At 46.2% G+C, this 20,535-nt stretch overlaps 1 long non-coding RNA gene across 1 annotated transcript; it reads right to left on the reverse strand.

The window, feature by feature from the left end:
• Nucleotides 1-9,610: 9,610 nt before the first annotated feature.
• Nucleotides 9,611-12,416, reverse strand: LOC309860815. Its single transcript, XR_014309652.1, has 4 exons — nucleotides 12,113-12,416; nucleotides 11,862-11,924; nucleotides 10,919-11,026; nucleotides 9,611-10,211 (listed from the first exon to the last, which is right to left on the reverse strand). It is a non-coding gene; the product is annotated as an uncharacterized lncRNA (long non-coding RNA).
• Nucleotides 12,417-20,535: the final 8,119 nt, after the last annotated feature.

The following is a 20,535-nucleotide window of genomic DNA, read 5'->3' on the forward strand; positions in this document are numbered from 1 at the left end:
TCAGTTTAACTTAACCACCTCTTTCAAGGCCTTATTTTCAAACACAGTCACATCCTAAGGACACTAGGGGTTGGGGCTTCAGCATGTGCATGGAGGTGGGGCACAATTCAGCCCATGACACAGTCTATGTAAAGAATTCCCTTAAAGAGGATGGAGACAAAACGGAGCACCGAGGCCGTGGAGCACGGGAGGCTGCCGGGAGCTGGCACAATGTGTCCGTGAGGAGCAATGAGTGGACCAAGGGGTAGGACTTGGGGAAGTTCTGTGAAAACCTATTGTTGGGGAGGGTGGTGAGGAACCAAAGATAACCCCATGAGCTGCCATGAGTAGATCTGAACCTGGCATGGACCCTCGCATATAATAGCTCTTCAGTAAGTAGGAAGGAAAGAAGGAAGGACGGAAGATGCGGAGGGAGCGAGCGAGGGTGTGGAAGGCAGGAACAGGATAGGGAGAGAGAAGAGTTGGGCACAAACTAGGGTGGAAGGCAAACTTACTTTTAACAATACTTATGTTTTGCTAGGATTTTATAAAAATTATGTGTACCAATCCAAAAAATCAAAAACAAAATTTAAAAAAATCAATAACTGTGAAACGTCAAAGGATTTTCCATTAATCGTGAAACTTCAAAGGATTTCCCATCGTTGGCTGGCTCTCCATATTGCTGGACTCTCTCCCCGACATCCAGGCAGGTACGTCCGCTGAGGATGCCATCCCAGAAAACAACCCAGGGAAGAAATCAGAGTGGCGAAAGGTGAGGTCAACTTCCAGAAGAAGAAGTTGAAACTGACCAGAACCACAACAAAACACTTATTTGGACAGAGCAACGGCTATAAGGAAGGCGAATCCTGAGCTCTCCCAAGGAGATTCAGTTACTAAAGGTCCCTCCATCTCTCCCTCCCAAAAAAACTCATTACAAGGGGGCTTTGGGCAGATGGCATGACACCCCTACAGTTGTTAGCCCTCTCCCAGTGTAGAGTAACTGCCAGACACGTGTTAGGGGTCACTGTGGCACTGATAGCATCCTATCTGTCATGGATCACACTTGGAGGAACCTTGTCCATGGGTCACATGGACCAAAAGGGTACAGCTCTCCCTGGCTGATGCCCCCAGAAGCTCCTCCCCTCCTTACTGGCCATCAGAATCTCAACTGTGTTGAGGAAGTAGAAGGCCCTGTGCTTCTTCTAAGGACCAGGTTCTCTCTCCAGTTCCATGATAAATCTTGATTGGTCTAAGCCAGTCACTACCATTTTATACCCCTTGTAGGTGACTGCTTACAGTATGGAAGGGATGCAGCCATGGCCAAGTGCCATGAGAGAGGGAATCTGCTGGGAAATACCTGAGAAATTATTCACTTTCATAAAAAAGGACACAGCTGCCATCCATGTGGCATGGCTGGAACTGTAGCAGCCTTCTTTGAACTGTGAAGGAAGGCAGCCTAACAGGACAAGCCAAGCCACCAAGTATAGCAGGGAGAGCAGGCGGGGTGAACTGAGTCCTAGTTGATTTTGTTGTTAGTTTATTCATGGCTTCCAGCCCAAAGCACCCTACTCTGTATAATGTCTTTGGTCCATGTGGAAGGGTTTGGCTCCTCCTCACGGGGTGCATCTATTTCCTTCACCCAGATTAGGAGCGGAGTCTAGAGGTCCCCAGGGCCGGGCTCCATACACCAGCAGTCACCTATCCCGGAAACAGCTTCCTCGTGGAAGAACCTGGGGGAAAAAGTACAAATTCCTGGTAGCCGAAGCTCACACATTTCATGCTGACTCCCTCCCAAGCTGGGCCTTCTGTTCTGGAGTGACTCCCGTTGCTTTTCCCTGGACTCCTTCCAAAGATTTCGGCATCCTGGTGCTCGTGTTTCTAAACCCCAATGCAGAATTCCAACTGTGGGCTCATCAGCTTTCTCCAGACTATGTTCTTAGTGTCTGCCAGGCTTCTTTTCTGATATAAGTCACAATGCTTTTCCGACTTTATCTGCCGATAAAGAAGCAATTCGGCCTCTCCACCCTGCAACCCTGGGCTTTCTGCCAGGCTCCCCAGATCCAAGATCCCTGCCGGACCTGAAATAGTCGCCATTGTAACTGTGCCTTACAACGCACAGCACAGTTCTTAATAGTTTACAAAGCATTTCCACACGTGTTGTCTAATTTAATCCCTGCGGTGAAGGATGACATAAGGAGAGCAAATGGAATTATTCCTAGTTTATGGAAAGAGAAACACGTTTAGAGAGGATGACCGGTTGGGCCAAGGTGAACTGGTAGTTAGCTGGCACAGGGAGGATCCGAATCCAGCTAGACGGAGTATCTCTGCGTCTAACCCAACTCTGTTCCACAGATATTTACTCAGTCTTCCCTCAACCGTGAGAATGAGGACTATGTCATGCCACACTTAAAAGACAGGGAAGGAGGTTCAACTGATGCCAAACGCCAGTGCTTGGAAACGAGTCACCTTTCACTTTGTGTTTGTCATGTAAATGTAACGTGGTCCCAGGAATTTGATGGACTCTGCTCTTTCCTCTACTAGGAAGAAGGTCTTTGGTGTGTTTTTTTCTTGGGTGCTACACAGGGAAATGAAAGGCAGGAAGTGGAGGATGGTCATTGTGTATGAAGCTGGCGCTTGGCCCAGAGAGCAGGGGTAAACGGCGACCGGACAGGAGAGCCACACAGGAAGGAGAGCTCATGCGGAGCTCCCGGGACTTCCTTGGTGAGCTGATATGAACTGAAAATATCAGCAACATGTACCAAACACTTATGATCCAAGTGTATCAGTAAGTTGTTGATGAGTAACAAAATGCCCCCAAAGTCCAGTGCCTTAAAACTACAACCATTTATCATTTCTGAGTTAGCTCTGTGGTTCCAGGGATCTGGGGCAGGATGTTGTCGGCCTGGCATGCTCATGAGTCTGTGATCAGTGGGTAGGGGTGGCTGGGGACGGGCTGCTCTGGGATGGCTTTGGCTGGGACAGTCCTCCAACAGGCTAGCCTAGGCATGTCCTTATGGCAAAACAGAGTAGCATGAAAAGGGAGCAGAAGGACGCAATGTCTCTGTCACCCTGTCACATCCACTGTGTCTCTGGGTCAAGTCACATCATAAGGCAGCCCACACGCAGGGGTGGGGGAATAGATGTCACACCTTGATAAGCAGTCGCTTCACAAAGGGCTTGGGAAAAAGGAGGGGTAAGGAATTGAGGCCCATTCCATGCATTGAATTTTGAAAGCTGAGATAAAAACCATTTACAAGTTTGTCTTAATTCTACCGTGTGCAAAATAATTAGAGGTTGGTCCCATGACCTGTTAATGCACACAGAGTAGGACCACTAGAAAAGCATCATTTGAGACATGGCTGGTGACTGCGAGGTCAAGGGGATATTTTTGCGTGAGAGAGGAAAGCAGTCCATGCACCTAGAAATTAAAGAGCAGACCAAGATCAATGGCTTTGGTCAAGGTCAGGGCTGTCAGCACCTGGGGACAATGCCATTTGAGAGGTTTTGAATACTCACATATCCAGTAGCCTGTGCTCACCATTTGAAGATGGCTTTACACACATTGTTGCATGTAATTCCCACAACATCTAAAAGTAAGGACTATGCTGTGATTTACTGAGTTTTATTCAGCATACTTGTGAGAACCCTGAGGGAGGGAGCAGATGTCAGGTACATCTGAGATGTGTTGCACAAGAAAACTTCTTTAACTGGAGCAAAGAGAAAAGGAAGCTCTCATCTACACTTTGTGTTCCACAGAGAACATCATTATCTCCAGCCAGGCCCCTCGGAGCTATAGAGTATGGTAAGGCTTGACATTCCTCTGCTCAAAGCTAAAATCAACCATTAGAAAAATATAATATCTGAAACTTAGTATTCTAAATATATTTTTGTAATTATCTAAATACCGGTAGTCAAAATCTTCATGGAATGCTAAAGATCAGACTCAATGTGACATCCATGAACAGTGAACAAGTGGGCCAAAAATGGACATCTCTTAATGCTAAAAATCAAAAATTTATGAAATTCATAAACTTATAAAATTTTAGCATATTCGCTTTTACTAGCAAGCAGTAAGATGACAGCCATGCTCAAACAAACAGGAAATTCCAGTTAAGAAAAGGAACACAACCATAGGCCCTATTTGATCCTTGCTAGGGTCAGAGTCATTAGAACGGCATCCAGGATATTGGCCGGTAATTCTCTGCTTCCGGGGAAATAAGCCAATGAAGGCAGCCAGACCGATGAGCTGTCAAGCTCGTTGCTGTACATGCCTGCTTTGCCTTCTTCATCTGTCACCACACATTCGGAACATCTACTTTCTGCAGAACATGGCCTCAGAGGTAAAAATCTCTTGCTGGCCCCTGCCACAGCTGTGTGAAGTCTAGGCTCTCTGGGGAGGACAAGAGGCTCGTGCCCCAGCAGTCACTGGTTTTGGGGTCACGTCAACAATGCCCGCATTTACGTGGCTTCTGCAGCCCCATCAAGCACCAGGCCATTTCTGCAACTCTTCTCAGGCATTCCTGTGGTTCTTCTGCAGAGATAATCCCCTGTCACCTTGCAAGGGGTTCCATGCACCCACCCTCCACCCCGAGCAGAGCCCACTCTGTACTTTCAGGTAGAGGCAAGGGTGCAAGATGGGCCTTTGCTGACTGGTGGAGCACATTCTACCTTGGGCAGATCTCTGCACTCCCTCGGCTGCCGTTTCCCCCACAGGAGAACATGGCCTGGATGAAGGGATGGACACCCTCCTGCAGCTTTGTCTGTCAAGTCTCAACAAGGGGCCGTCTCCCACCAAAGCTGGGGGCGTGGAGTGGAGCTAGAGGCAAAGGCCGCACAGTGAAGCAGACCTTTGCGTAACGAATTCCACACCAAGATCCTCATGTTGGCCTGGGAAGGAAGGATTCTGATGGTTGGGCTTGACGTACAAAATGGGCTGAAGAGAGAACCATGTCTAAGATCAGAAACCTGCAAAGAAGCTAAAAAAAATTGCTTCTGGCCCCCAGACAAAATAGAAATGCGACTTGAACTTTGGCTTTCACCTATGCTTCTGCTACTTTCTGGCTGTTAGATTTGGGGCAAGTTACTTCATGTCTTGGAACCTCAGTCTGCCCAACAGGGAAATGGGACCTACCCCAGTGGATCCCTCTGTAAAGACTGTAGAGCAAAGAGGCAAACCATAAGCACATGGAAGGGCTGGAGCAAGCCAGCCTCAGGGCATGAGAAGAAGCCCCAGCTCCTACCCACATCTCTAACTCTGGGTGGTCACTCAGGCCTAATAGACTAAACAGTAGCTACAGTGACCAGAAAACAACCAAGAACTGCACAAGGCCACAGGTTCCTGGGTTCCGTCTTAGTTTTCACTGGGGAGGAAGAGGAAGCCCAGATGGAAGGTTCTAGACAAGCCCCAAGGCTCTGACATATGGACAGCCCACAGCTCCCCATCTTGCCAAGTAAACAGGCAGCATTAGCGCTCCCGCCTGTCCTACCCCACCAACCTCCCCATTGGCCACCATTTCCTGAATGTTAAGTTTAACAGACAGGAAAGAGCAATAGGCAAGAGAAGGGGAAGAATGGGATGGGAGTTGCCCCCATCCCCGATTCTCCTAGAGAGCCATTCCTCACTCCCACAAAGCCATGTACTGCCCTGAGCAGCTATTTGCCTTGGCTAATGAATGCCCAGCCCCATCCAGTGGGGGCTGCTTTGTGAGCTTGCTGGCAGGAGCCTCAGGACACAAGTACATACACACACACACACATAAACACTCGTGCACACACAGGGTCAATCAAACACACATGCATGAATGCGCACATGTGCACACATGCACACACACAGACACACACACAGGCTCACACACACAGGTACAGCAACAACTTCCAGGTGACTGATGGAGGAGGTGGCAGTAGGAGTGCCCGGCTTACTCATCTGCTGATAAAGCCCAGACCAGTTTCTTCGACAGTGACTTTCTTTCCTGCTTTTCTTTTTAATATAACTCATTTATGGCTAGTATCATTGTGACAGAAATATTTCTGAAGGAAGCAAAATATTCCAATCTAAGCCTACAGTTACTAAATTTAAGTAATATTCATTTGAATAACAACTAAAAAATTTTTTTTATTTTTTTGTTTCAACTTTTTATTTAAATTTCAGATAGTTAACATATAGAAGAATGTCAGTTTCAGGAGTAGAATGCAGTGATTCATCACTTACATACAACACCCAGTGCTCATCACAAGCGCCCACCTGAATGCCCATCACCCATCTAGCCCATCCCCCACCCACCTCCTTCCAGCAACCCTCAGTGTGTTCTCTTGTTAAGAGTGTCTCATGGTTTGTTTCCCTTTCTGTTTATGTCTTCTTTTATTTTTCCTTCCCTTCCCTTTGTTCATCTGTTTTGTTTCTTAAATTCCACGTGTAAGTGAAATCATATGGTATTTGACTTTCTCTGACGACTTATTTCACTTAGCATTATACTCTTTAGCTCTGTCCATGTTATTGCAAATGGCAAGATTTCATTCTTTTTTATGACTGAGTAATAGTCCATTGTATATGTACACCACATCTTCTTCATCCATTCATCAGTTGATGGACATTTGAACTCTTTCCATAATTTGGCTATTGTTGATAATGCTGCTATAAACATCAGGGAGCATGTGCCCCCTTTAAATCATAAAGGGGAACCCTCTTATACTGTTGGTGGGAACACAATCCGGTATAGCTACTCTGGAGAACAGTATGGAGGGTCCTCAAAAAGTTAAAAATAGAGCTACTCTACTACCCAGCAATTGCGCTACTAGGTATTTACCCAGAGGATACAAAAATACAGATTTGAAGGGGTACATGCGCTGTGATGTTTATAGCAATATTATTTATGAATAGCGAAAGTCTGACTTTTCCTTGCCAAGTTGGATGCCTTTTATTTCTTTTGTTGTCCGATTGCTAAGGCTAGGACTTCCAGTACAATATGAAACAGTAATGGTGAGAGTGGACATTCCTGTCTTGTTCCTAACCATAGAGAAAAAGCTCTTAGTTTTTCCCCAGAGAGGAAGATATTAGCTGTGGGTCTTTCATATATGGCCTTTGAGGAATGTTTTTTCTATTACTACTTTGTTGAGGGTTTTTATCAAGAAATGACGCTCTACTTTGCCAAGTGCTTTTTCTGCATCTCTTGAGAGAATCATATGGCTCTTATCCTTTGTTTTACTGATGTGGTTTATCACATTGATTGATTTGTAAATTTTAAACTACACTTGCAGCCCAGAAATAAATTCCGCTTGATTGTGATGAATGATTCTTTTAGTGTTTTGTTGTATTAGATTTGCAAGTATTTTATTAAGAATTTTTGCATTCATGTTCATCAAGGATATTGGCCTGTAAATCTTTTTAGTAGGGTCTTTATCTGGTTTGGGAATCAAGGTAATGTTGGCCTTGTAGAATGGGTTTGGAAGTTTTCCTTCCATTTCTGTTCTTTTGGAATAGCCTTGAGAATAGATATGAACTCTTCTTTAAATGTTTGGTAGAATCCCTCCGGGAAGCCATCTGGCCCTGGACTTTTGCTTGTTGGGAGATTCGATTACTGACTCAATTTCTTTGATGATTATGGGTCTGTTCAAATTTTCTATTTCTTCCTGTTTCAGTTTTGGTAGTTCATGTTTCTAGGAATTTATCCATCTCTTCCAGATTGCCCAATTTGTTGGCATATAATTTTTCATAATATACTCTTATAATTATTTGTATTTCTGTGGTGTTGTGATCACTCCTCTCTCATCTGTAATTTTATCTAGGTTCTTTCTCTTTTCAATGAATCTGGCTAGGGATTTACCAGATTTATTAATTCTTTCAAAGAACCAGTTCCTAGTTTCATTGATCTATTCTACTGGAGGGTTTTTGTTGTTGTTTTTACATCATTTATTTCTACTCCAATCTTTGTTATTTTCCTTCTTCTGCTGGCTTCAGGCTACATTTGCTGTTCCTTTTCTATCTCCTTTAGGTATGAATTTAGATTATATATTTGAGATTTTTCTTGCTTCTTGAGGTAGGCCCATATTGCTAGATACTTCCCCCTTATGACCACTTTTGCTGCATCCCATTCACCCTCATTTGTTTCCATGTATTTTTTAAAATTTTTTTCTTTAATTTCCTAGTTAACCCATCCATTCTGGTTTTTTTTTAATTTTTTTTTAATTTATTTATTTGTCAGAGAGAGAGGGAGAGAGAGCGAGCACAGGCAGACAGAATGGCAGGCAGAGGCAGAGGGAGAAGCAGGCTCCCTGCCAAGCAAGGAGCCCGATGTGGGACTCGATCCCAGGACGCTGGGATCATGACCTGAGCCGAAGGCAGCTGCCTAACCAACTGAGCCACCCAGGCGTCCCCATTCTGGTTTTTTTAAAGATTTTATTTATTGATTTAAGAAAGAGAGAGAGAGAGAGAGAGAGCACAAGTGGGAGGGGCCGGGTGGAGAAGCAGATGCCAGCTGAGCATGGAGCTCGATGTGGGGTTCCATTACAGGACCCTGAAATCATGACCTGAGCCAAAGTCAGACACTTACCTGACTGAGTCACCCACACTCCCTTCCCCTGCCCCATTCATTCTTTAGTAGAATATTCTTTAACCTCAATGTATTTGTGGTCTTTCCAAATTTTTTCTTGTGGTTAGCTTCACATTTCATAACATTGTGGTTGGAAAATACACATAGTATGAACTCAATCTTTTTGCACTTATTGAGACCTGATTTGTGACCCAGTATTGATCTATTCTGGAGAATTTCCCATGTGCACTTGAAAAGAATGTGTATTCTGCTCCTTTAGGATGAAATGTTCTGAATATATCTATTCAGTCCATCTGGTCCTGTGTGTCATTCAAAGCCATTGTTTCCTGGTTGATTATTTACTAAGATGATCTTCCATTTCAGTGAGTGGGGTATTAAATTCCCCTACTATTATTGTATTATTAATATTATCAATGAGTTCCTTTATTTTTGGTATTAATTGTTTTATATATTTGGGTGCTAGCAAGTTAGGGGCATAAATATTTGCAATTGTTAGAGCTTCTTGTTGGATAGTCCTATTTATCATGATACAGTACCCTTCTTCATCTCTTGTTACTGTCTTTGGTTTAAAATCTAGTTCATCTGATGTAAGTATTGCTATTCTGGCTTTCTTTTGACATTCATTGGCATAATAGGTGGTTCGCCATCCCCTCACTTTCAATCTATAGGTGTCTTTAGGTCTAAAAGTCTATAAGTCTCTTATAGGCCTAGACAACATTTATAGTGTGTCTTCTAGGGTTTGTCTCCAAGATTCAACAGCCATAGACACTGGAGAACCACAAATATTTAAGAATAGGATCTCAGGGTGGGAAAGGGGCAGGGAGAAGGCCCTGGTTTGTACGATGTGTCAATTTCTGTGGTGTAAATACTTCTTTGAGCCTGGTTTCAAGCTACCAACATGACATTGCTGAAAGCCAGGTTGGGAGAGACAAGAGTATGAGCAGCTCTAATAGACTCCTGTCAGCCACTCAGCTGCTAGGGAAGCAACAGTATGAATCACAGGAACAACTTACCTTCCCAAAGACCATAACACCAAACTCTAAGAAGGAACAGAAACAGCTCACCTCCCAACTACAGGCCAAACTTTATTTGTTCATTTGACAATACTTACTCAAGCTAACTCAATACTATGGAGAAATATTAGGGGGAAAAATAAAAACTTCCTTTCGGCGTTTGGCAAAATGTATAGTTAATAAATGCAGGACATTTTTCTGTCCAGAGATTAGCAGAATAAATATTACTGGGTAAGCTCCAGGAGCCAACAACTTCTATGGAAATTTTTTTGGTCTGTTTGGGTTTGGTTTAAATAACTTCAAACAGCACATAAGTCAGAAAAGAAGAACTGACGGAAGTGCACCCCAATCTAAGTGAGGCCAGTGTGGAAGGATCCTCTGCCTTATGTATGTAGTTTTCTTGAGGGATGAGGGGTCCTCAGAATCCTTGGGAATGACGACTGGGGTGAGCAGACACAAACGCCCACCTTCCCAAGAAACCTCCAAGTCCTCCTGCAAGGACATTCTGTGTCATTGTTCTGCAAATCCTCGTCAAACAACTTCTTTTCATTCCTCTGCTTTAGCTCAGTTGTTTGCTGCCCACATTTTTATTCCGTTTTCTGAATATAAACCTGAGATGACTCCCAATGCAAACAGAGAAGCTTCTGTTACAGTCCATTTGAAAAACTGCCCACTGGAATAGAGAAAGAGAAAACACATTTTCTTATTTATCCAAAAGCAATGGAGCCTCAAACAATAAGTTAAGATTATAATATTCTTGAGGGAGGCAAAATTCTCAATGCCAATATAAACTGTGCAATTGGCTATCTCTATACCATTAAGGAAGTGTCCCAGCCGAATGAACTAGATACACTCTGGATGGCTGGGATCCTTTACAGAATAGCAATCAGAACAAAGGCAAGAGAGAGATAAAAATAGAACACCTCCCGTGACAGCAACCTCCAAGCAGTAAGCTCTAAACCTATTAGGAGTGTGAGTTTAACATCTCATCCTCAGGAGTTTATTAATGAATCTGTGTGACTATGAGAGCCTGGATCTGTGATGCTTCAAGACTCATGCCAGCACACCAGAAAGGTGAACTTGGAGCCACGTTACCACTGCGGGTATGTGCAGGAGGGAGGACCAGACCCTCGTCCTTCTGGCTTCAGGATAAATTCTCCTTCTACCAGATTAGGAGGGCATGGGGAGACTACCTAACAAAGCATTCTTTCCACAGCCCCTCTTTAAGAAATAAAATTCCCCTTATGAATTTGAAAAATACAAGCTTCTCGTTTTGTGCCCTCTCTAGAAAGTTGAATGCTAAGTGAACTGAGGTGCACCTGCTTTTTGGGGTAACTGGGAGTAGAAAAGAAGCAGAGGCAGATACAGCCTAGTGCTCACCAGAAGGCTGAGGCCTAAGAGCCCTGGAGTTTATCTTTCTTCCAACATTTTGGAGCTCTGCAACCCTGGGCAAGTTACTTAACATCTCTGAATCTCAGTTGTCCTCATCTAAAAAATGGGGATAAGAGGAAGTATCATAGCATGTAATAGGCATCACCCCATTGAACGTGTTCAGTGAGAGAAACCGGGCATGTGCGAAAGATTCAGAGGTTGTCAGGTATCATTTCTGCTCTTCATTGATCCTCGTATGCACATTTTCCTACATTTTAACATTTCTTAAGTGCATGTGACAGTCTATAGCATCCCAGACTGTATCAGATTTTAATGGCACATCTTACAATCAATGGATTGCTTTGATGAAATATGGCATTGTAATTATCAATACTATTATCGCCAGAGATTTGACCATAAAATAATAATGAGACGGCTTCCACGAGCTGTGGACAATAAGCAGCCTTATTATTTTATAATAGCATAGCAGATTTCCCAGCTAGAAGACTCTCCTGGGGACAGCTGTACAATGGCTAAGATGGATGAATGTTGCCTTCTAGCAGTAACAGACTTTCAATAGATCTGTCTGACTTTAAGCAAGCTCAAGATACGAAAATCAACCTTTCTATTGAAAAACTAATTAGAAGGTAATACTATAAAATAGAAGAATACGAAAAGTACCCATTGGGACAGTGTTTCTCAACCTTTTTTTCCATATCCCACAGTGAGCCTTTTAAAATGTTTTAAGACATTTTTACCCAAATCCCTCTCCCAATGAAATTTTAATATTAAAGACATATTGTATATTTATTCATGTATTGAATGTATATCTATGCTTTACACATAAAAATCTACATAAACACTGAATAAAAAGGAGTCTGATTTTCACGCTCTCTTGAGTACAATGTTGCTCCATTGAGAATGCACGCTTTAGAGACAGCTCTTAAAGGACCTTTGAAATCCTGTATGATGGGAAGTTTTCATTTGCGCTCAATTTTTCCATGATGCATCAACTCTGGAAAAGAAGAAACACAAGTAGCCCGTTTGATAAAATGTCCACAGCGGGGTTCCTACTCTGCGGTCATTGCTTTCTCTCGAGTCACTGTCTCTCGCACGGTTCTTTAGACCGTGTTACCCAAACACACCAGGACGGTGGCACACGTATGAGAGAGATTTGACTATTTATAACTGAAGAAAACTTGCCTCCAAGTTAAGTAGACTTTTTTAAATGCACACGAGTGTTTATCTGCCCCGTGACAAACAGGCCTGGGCGAGAAGCATTTCATTCAAATAACAGTTAGTGGAATTATCTCTACAAGAGTTCTCAGTATTTTTTTTTTCTTATTTCTCACTGTTATTTCTCTAGTAGCTGACATCAGCATCCTGGTCAACAATTTTCCTGAATGTGCTCTATAGGTTAGCCCCAAGGGCAGGATTCTCTGCATCACTCATCTCCTTGCCCCTGGGCAGGCTAAAGTTTCTTGGACCCCAGAGGAAGAACACTTGAAACAGCACAAATAACTGCTTCCTGCTTTCCACTTCCTGCTTCCCATTTCCTACTTCCTGCTTCCTGCTTTAGCTTTGGCCAGAAGTCCAAAGCAGCAGGAATGATGGACTCCAGGCACCTCTGCCTCAGAGTAGGTGGGAAACCCAGGCAGAGGCCTGGACAGAAGGTTCACAGGCAATGAGCTCTGGAGAGCTGGAACCCTCGACCCAGGGGGAGGCAAGAACAGGGGCTAAAGGAAAGTTAATAAGGGGAGCCCCAGCTGCTGTGATGGCAACAAAGGGAGGGAGCCAGTGGGGGAAAGCCAGGAAGGAGGCGGCCAGCTCACAGGGCAGAGCTCCAAGGAAATGGTAGCTTCAGTCCTGGGCTGCAGCAGAGGGAGCCTAGCCGTCCCCAGCCCATGCTTGGGGACACGTGTGCAGAAACTTGGAGGCAGCAGCAATGGCTCACAAGTGAACCTGACCCCAGCCAGAGGCCACTCAGGAGCAGCCTGGGAGGTTCCTTTGAGGACTGCTCCAACCCAGGGTCAGATTTCAGAGGGACCTGAGGCTGTGCTCAGAGCAACTCCATACCCTTCCCCCACTGTCCAAGAGATGGGCCGTTCCGTCTGCTAACGAGGCCTGTTTAACGAGGCCAGGGCCTTCCACTTCACAAACGAGATCGTTTACCTAAAATGTGGAAGGAGGATGTTAAGGAAGGGAGGGAGGAGCAAGGATGAAGAGGCTCCAGGGGAAAATGGGCCTCACCGAGGAGACGAGGGCAGAGAAACAGGAAGGAGGACCCCCCGCTCAACGCCCCGGCTTCTCCAGGGCCCACTTTGCTTCCACTGATGCTCACGTGACAGAGGCGTTTTCAAACAGGTCATTTCATACCCAGGGTCCACAATCACACACAACTCAACAAGAACACTGGCAAGAACCACTTGTAATTTTCAGTTGGCTGAGTACATATTTAATTACTTCTAATTCCACTATTGGGGTAAATTCAAAATTTACTTTACACGATCTTTACCTGGCAAATGATGGGAGGTGACAGAGGTGACCCAGGGGGGACATAAAGGTGTGTCAAGAGAATGTAGCTCTGCTACTGGCGCCTAAGCCAGAAACTGGAAAGATTAGTGTTGGAGGAACCTGGGAGGAGGAGGTTCACGCGCATACATGCACACGCAGATATACACTCGCGTACAGACACATGCACGTGTGCACATACCTTGTTGTCCTGTCCACTTTCAACACGGCTGTTATCACAACTGAACATACTTTGTTGGTTTTCTTGCTTGCCACCAGGTGACCCACCATTAGAACGTCCCTGAGAGCAGGAACCTTGTCTGTCTTGTTCAACCCTAGGATCCCCAGGATCTAGAACAATGCCTGGAACCAGAGCCCATCCCTGTCGGTGAGGAAGGGAAGGCTTAGCGGTCAGGCACCTGTCCCATAGTAAACACGGAGACCAGCCAGGCTGTACAGCCACAATCAACGTGGTGATGTCAACCTCTTTGTTGCAGAAAATCTGAAGCGACCGAGGAAACTCAAGCGCCACACAGGAGAGCAGGGAAAACTTGGCTTTATTAATGCCAGCGGGCTCAGCGGGATTCCTTCCCGAAGGCTGAGCACAGGACAGGGTTAGGAATGAGTTTTTATGGTTACGGGTAATGGGGGATGGTAACGGGGTGTTTTCATGCTTAACCAGTCTCTCAAGGCCAAATGGCCCTTTCATGTGGCAGTATAATGTTCGTGGAGGTGTCTCAGGAGAGTGTTAAATCACCCCGGGGATGGTTTCTTTTTCTTCTTTTATTCAAACAGGACAGGCATCTGGTCTATTTCTTCTGTCTCAGCAGGAGCAATGACTTCTTATCTTAGCCAAGTGGGATGGCCATTTGGTCTTTTCTCGGCCTTAGCAGGAGCAAAGGGGAGCCAGGGACGGAAAGGGGCTGGAGCCGGAGTCTCTGTCCGCCTCATCTGCAGTCGTTCAGGAAACCACCAGTCTGGGACAATGACTGTCTCTGAACTCTGAAGTTATCTAAAGGGCAACAGCATGAGCTAAAGCAAGACAGGAAGACGGAGAAGAGGAAAGTCCTTCCTGGTTTCAGATACACAGAAGACCTGCAGTCATGGAGGCAGGGAGAAAACCAGCACACCATGGACCAAGCCTCGCTGCTGGCTTGCTCGCCATGAGAGGCCTATCTTGGTGGGGTGGGGGGGATGTTTGATATTGGCACAGCCCCATGAGTTGTAAACATGGGGAAGGGTCCTAACAGAAGGGTCCTTTGCTCTGTCCCGAGCACTAAGGTTTGCAAGCCTTGGTTTCTAACTTTGCCCTGGTCTAGAGAGTGAGAATGTACTCTTTCAGCTGATAGGAAGTGGGCACTGAGTTCTGGCTTACAGTGCGTGCTTCGCCTCTATTCCGATACACTTCCACAGAAGGGACAGAAACAGCATGTCATCTGTCTTGAGAAGACACTAAACCCATGTAGCTGGAGATTTTTGTGTACGATGAGCATGAACCAACATTTGGAATACAGCTGCGTCCAAACTCAGTTCCAGGCTACCCTGCAGACAACACTTGAAGGTGCATGAGCAAACCGGAGAGGTCCGAGGACGGGCAGCCACCGTGGGCAGAGGACTTGGGGTGTGTCACCCAGGAAAGAACAGGGTGTGTACCCTACAATAGTGAATGCTTGGAAGGGCCTAGAACCTTCTACAAGCTTCTGACAAAGAAGAGGAATACTGTCAATCTGCCCCCAAAAAAGGACAAAGGAATGAGACCAGGGGCATAGAGGAGCAAATACTGGCTCAAAGCAGAGACTTGGGGGCGCCTGGGTGGCTCAGTGGTTTAAGCCTCTGCCTTTGGCTCAGGTCATGATCTCAGGGTCCTGGGATTGAGCCCCGCATCTGGCTCTCCAGAGAGCCTGCTTCCCCCTCTCTCTGCCTGCTTGTGATCTCTCTCTCTCTGTCAAATAAATAAATTAAATCTTGAAAAAAAAAAAAAGCAGAGACTTGGGCAACAGTTAGAACCTCTGACAACCGAACATACAGCAGAAGAAAAGCATGCAGTGTGACATGATTCCTCCGCTGCCGTCTGCTGCTGGTGGGGCCTTGGGCCAGTTAGCTAGTTTCCATAAGCCTCAGTTTCATTGTCTCCAAATTGGGAAACATAACAACGTCTTTAAAGTCAGCCATGAAGTTTAAGATTAAATACCAGTTGTTATATACAACTGATAAGTTATTGAACCCTACATCTGAAACTAGTGATGGCTAATGAGTATGTTGGCTAATTGAATTTAGATAAATAAATAAATAGTATATGTAAAGCACTTAGCATAGGTCATAAGCACCCCAAAACATTAGCTCTGATCATGTTAGTATCATGGGATGTTCACAACATAGTCATCTGTTATGGGAAGGGGTACTGCTATGGGTCGAATTGTGTCTCCCGGAAAAGGATGTGTTGGAGCTCTAACTACTGGTATTTCAGACTAGGACTTTATTTGGAGACAGGGTCTTTACAGAAGTAAAGTAAAGATTTACAGAAGTAAATCTGACTAAACTAAGGTCATGGGGCTGACCAATCGAATACGACCCATGCCCTTATCAAAAGGAAAATGTGGACACAGACACATAAATGGAAGTCGGGCTTGCAGAGACGTAGGGAGAAGATGGCCTTTGACCGGCCACGGAGAGCAGCCTGGAGCAGACTCTCCCTTCCCACGGCAGACTTCCAGCCTCCGGACCTGGGAGGCAATAAATGTCTGTGGTTTAAGCCCTTGGTCTGCAGTTCTTTGTTCCTGAGGGGCTAGGAAACCGAAACAGGGGGGGAGTGAACAGGGGAGGGGGTGTGACCAGTACTGTTACATTGTAATACAATATAACAGTATTGTGTTATACATACAGACTCCTGGGCCCCACCACCAGACACTTTGATTCAATTAGATCCAGACAGGACCCCAAATCTTCATTTTGGAAAATAGGCCCAAGGTACAGTGAGCAGAGGCTTGGTTTAGAGCCTCTGGCTGGACAAGCCTCAAAGTTTTCTTCAGCTCTGTCTGCCATCCACAAGAGGCAAAGCATGACAAGGAAAGGTGTGTGTGCCCACAGGTGTGTGTGTGTCCATGTGTCCACGCCTGTGTCCTAAGCATATGTCCATATTCAGAAAGGAGCCTCATTTCCAGAGTCCACAAACGTGAGAAAAGGTAAAGAATATAAATCCAATGGATTTGTCTTTGCCCAAATTGGCTTCCATCCAGACCCCAGTAGCCGTAGCAGCAGTCCTGCCTCTGCCGCGGTCACGGTTCCCTCTGGCAGGCTTCCGGCATCCCCGGACGCCGCTGCCACCCAACCCAGAGCAGCCGCGAGGCCCCAGGGCAGCCGCGCACCAGGACCAGCCCCAGCAGGACCAGCCCGGGCAGCCACAGGCGGTCAGCGCCGGCCGCTCACCTCTCCTCTGCGGGACCGCGATGGGTCCTGGGAGCGGCCAGAGTGCCCAGGCTGGCCCGCAGCATGCCTACGGGTCCAAGTGCGGATTCTTACCAAGTCCAGATTGTATTTGTGATATGCCATAGGTTCATGTTCAAAGAAGGAACTAGTAGCTTTGTATAAACTGAGACTTTTCTGGCATCTTGGTTTAGATACATATTGGGCAGTTCGGATACATCAAAACCATTTTCGCTCGGGAGCTGTGGCATCAGCTCCGGGCGTGAAGATCGGTGGACACCCTCCTGCACGGGCTGGCCGGCCCCAGAGCAGCAGGCTAACCTACACCAGGACACGAAGGCTACTAGATGGGGACATCTGACCCCATGGAAAATAGCAGTGCATGTGGAAGGAGCACTCATTTACCTGCTGTATCGCATGGGTGGGGGTTTCTGTGATGTGTCCTGCATAACCAACCACCTGACCGGCACGTAGGCAGCCAGGCTAAAGCATGTTGTCCCTGAGACTTGTGCTACAGGAGGGACCTCGGGAGCCCAGTTAGTTGACATTAGCTGGCCTCCGGGTCACGAGTGGCCTTTCTGATCTGGATGCCGAGAGCTGTCCATCTCACCCACCGCCCCCTCCAGCTCCAGCCCAGCCTGGAGGAATGGAATCTGGGAGAGAAGGCAAACACACCTAACCCATCATCCTTGAAGAGGTCAAGGCGTGATAACATAGGAATGCAGCTCGCTCCAAACTGCGCATCAGCACGCAATTGTTTAACCTCTGACCCGGTCATTTGCAGTATGAAAAAGACCCACACGGAGATGGTCAGGAGACGGTCCGTTGGAAGTCTCACCTGAGGGGAAGCTGTTCCAACCAGGTTCTGAATCAAGACTCTAGCCTGGCTGTCTCTAGGGGGAGGGGGTCCCCACAGCTAATGAGGGGCTTCCCACTGGCTTTCCCCGCTGATGAGGTTGGATGCTGTAAGCCCCTGATCTGCTGTAACTCTTAAATCTGCACTGCTCACGGCTGCCCTCATCGAGGCTAGACTGCCTTTTCCTCTGTCTCCATGAGATTTTTATAACATCCATAATGTGATCTTCCTCTTCGAAACTGAGAGTGCGGCTGCCGTGAATCTTATCTTCACAACACCTGTGTAATGTTTTCCAATTTCATTTTACTTAAATAAAGCAGACAGAAAAAGTTACATCCGCCCAAAGTTGTATCATTTCCTAATTCAGCTCTGGTGTTCCTTTCCCGGTAATAGTTACCTATAGCTGCGTCACAAGTTACCCCCAAAATGTAGTGGCTTCAAACAACAAGCATTTGTTATCTCACTGTCTCTGTGGGTGGGGATCCAAGGTGGCGAAGCTGGGCTCCTGCCGCTCAGCATCTCTCAGGAGGCTACAGGCAAGCTGTGGGACAGGGCTGGGCTCTCATCTGGGGTGGGGGCCCTGATTCAGCTTCCAGGTCACTCATGTGGTTGTTGGCAGGGCCCAGTCTCTTGCCTACGGGTCTCCTCACAGGACTGCTTCACGGGCCGGCTCTCCCAGAGGTAAGCAAACCAGGGGAGCAAGAGAGAATGGGAAACAGAAGTCACGGTCTTTTCATGAGCTAATCTCAGAAACAACATCTGTCCCTTCTGCCACATTCTTTCCTAGAAGCCAGTCATCCGATCCAGCCTACAGTCAAGGGAAGCGTGCTTACACAAGGACATGACCGCAAGGAGGAGGGAGTGGGGGCATTATCTCGGAGGCTGCCTCCCATATTCTGACCCAAAGAAGAATGTCAGCATGGCCCTGGGACAACGTCTTAATCCGTTCTACCATAAACTCTTCCTTACAGCTCATATCACCATGTCACCGGTAGGAAAGATGGCACTCCCTCGAAGGATCTGGGTCATATTTCTAAACACAAAAGAAATAAAGGCTTAAAATAAATCACGGAAAATCCTAAAGCAGTCCATTATCAAAATATTTACTGGGTGGCAAATCTCTTTGTTTCTACTCCCCCCACCCCCTGCACTCTATAGGGTCAGCAAACTTACTGCAAAGGATCAGACAGTAAATATTTTTTGGCTTAGAAGGCCCTATGACCTCTGCCACAGCCACTCAACCTTGCCATTATAGCACAAAAGTAGCATTAAGCAATTTGTAAGCAAACGGGCCAGGCTGTGTTCTGATAAAACTTTATTCGCACAACAGACATCAGGCAAAATTGTACTCACAGGTTGTAGTTTACCAAGTGTGCAGTAGAAAATAGCCTGCGGTCTATTTGAGAACAAAACAGAAATTAGCAACAAAAAAGGAGAACTAACATGTTACTATTTCTGACAAAGGCATTCAGGTGACACATGTATGAAATGCTTCATCATAAACACATGCAAATCATAGGGGAAAATCATATGTTGGGTGATTCTCAAGCTTTAGCTCGAACCAGGATCCCCTGGGAGGCTTACTAAAGCACAGGTTGCTGGGCCCCAGCCAACTCTCAGACCAAGTATATTTTGCAGGGGGGCGGGGCATGTGAGCGTGCACTTCTTCGGGGGATGCCGATGTTCCTGAACAGGGACCACACTTGGGGAACCACTGCTCTAGAGAAGGAGTCTGCAGACCTTCTGAAAGAGCCAAATAATGAATATTGAGGCTTTGCCAGCCAGACCGTATCTGAACTTTGCCACTGTAGCAGGAAAGTGGCCGTAGACAGTACACAGACGAATGCGGGGGGTTTTGTTTCAGTAAAACTTAATGTACAAAACAGCTGGTGGGCTGGGGTCGGTCTGTTGGCCACAGCTGGCCCATCCCTGCCGCGGAGGATGAAGGACTCCTACCACCAGAGGTGCCCTAGACCCCAGGGCACAAACAATGCCTGAAAGGGGGAGGGGTACACCAAGACAATCTCTCCCAGCCTGTGTTTCTTCCTGAAAGAAAGAAACAGAGGAACAGAGAACCAGAAATGATATGACACCTGCATTTTGTCTTTTAAAATGTGTCCCAAGGACCTCTATGAAATATTTGTTCAGAAACAGCCCAGGATATTGACATTGCACAGCTTCAGAAACTGGAGAGTTGTTCAGCATTTCAGCCTGTTTTCGAGGAGAACGAGGAAGCCTACTTCCGCTGCTTGTCGCTATGCACAGTTTCAGCCTCTAATAGACTACAGTGTAAGCTCTGAGAAAGAGGAGACCTTACCTCCAATTTCTAGAAAAGTACCTGGTATCAGGTAGGGCCTCAAAAATGGTTGTTGAGGGGTGCCTGGGTGGCTCAGTGAGTTAAGCCTTTGCCTTTGGCTCAGGTCATGATCCCAGGGTCCTGGGATCGAGCCCCACATCGGGTTCTCTGCTCAGTGGGGAGCCTGCTTCCTTCCCCCTCTCTCTGCCTGTCTCTCTGCCTACTTGTGATCTCTTTCTCTGTGTCAAATAAATAAATAAAATCTTTAAAAATAGTTATTGAGTGAAATAAAGTCTATAAACGCAATAAATCACTTATTAGTCTTGAGATTTCTAGATTGACCCTCAGAGCCTGGTAGCCAATAGTGCTTCCCCTGGGATGGTAGGAACAGGACAGGGACCCTAGGAAGGATCTGTCTCCCAGGATGAACACACGCGTTGATGATAAGGACAGGGCTCCTTTCTGTCTCTCAGCTACCTCAGCAGACCCAGCTTGCTCCCTAGAGTCTCAAGGAGCGCTCAGTTCTCCAGCCACCTCAGT

The sequence above is a fragment of the Mustela nivalis genome, assembly GCF_964662115.1.
Source record: "Mustela nivalis genome assembly, chromosome: 3".
Taxonomy (NCBI): Eukaryota; Metazoa; Chordata; class Mammalia; order Carnivora; family Mustelidae; genus Mustela; species Mustela nivalis.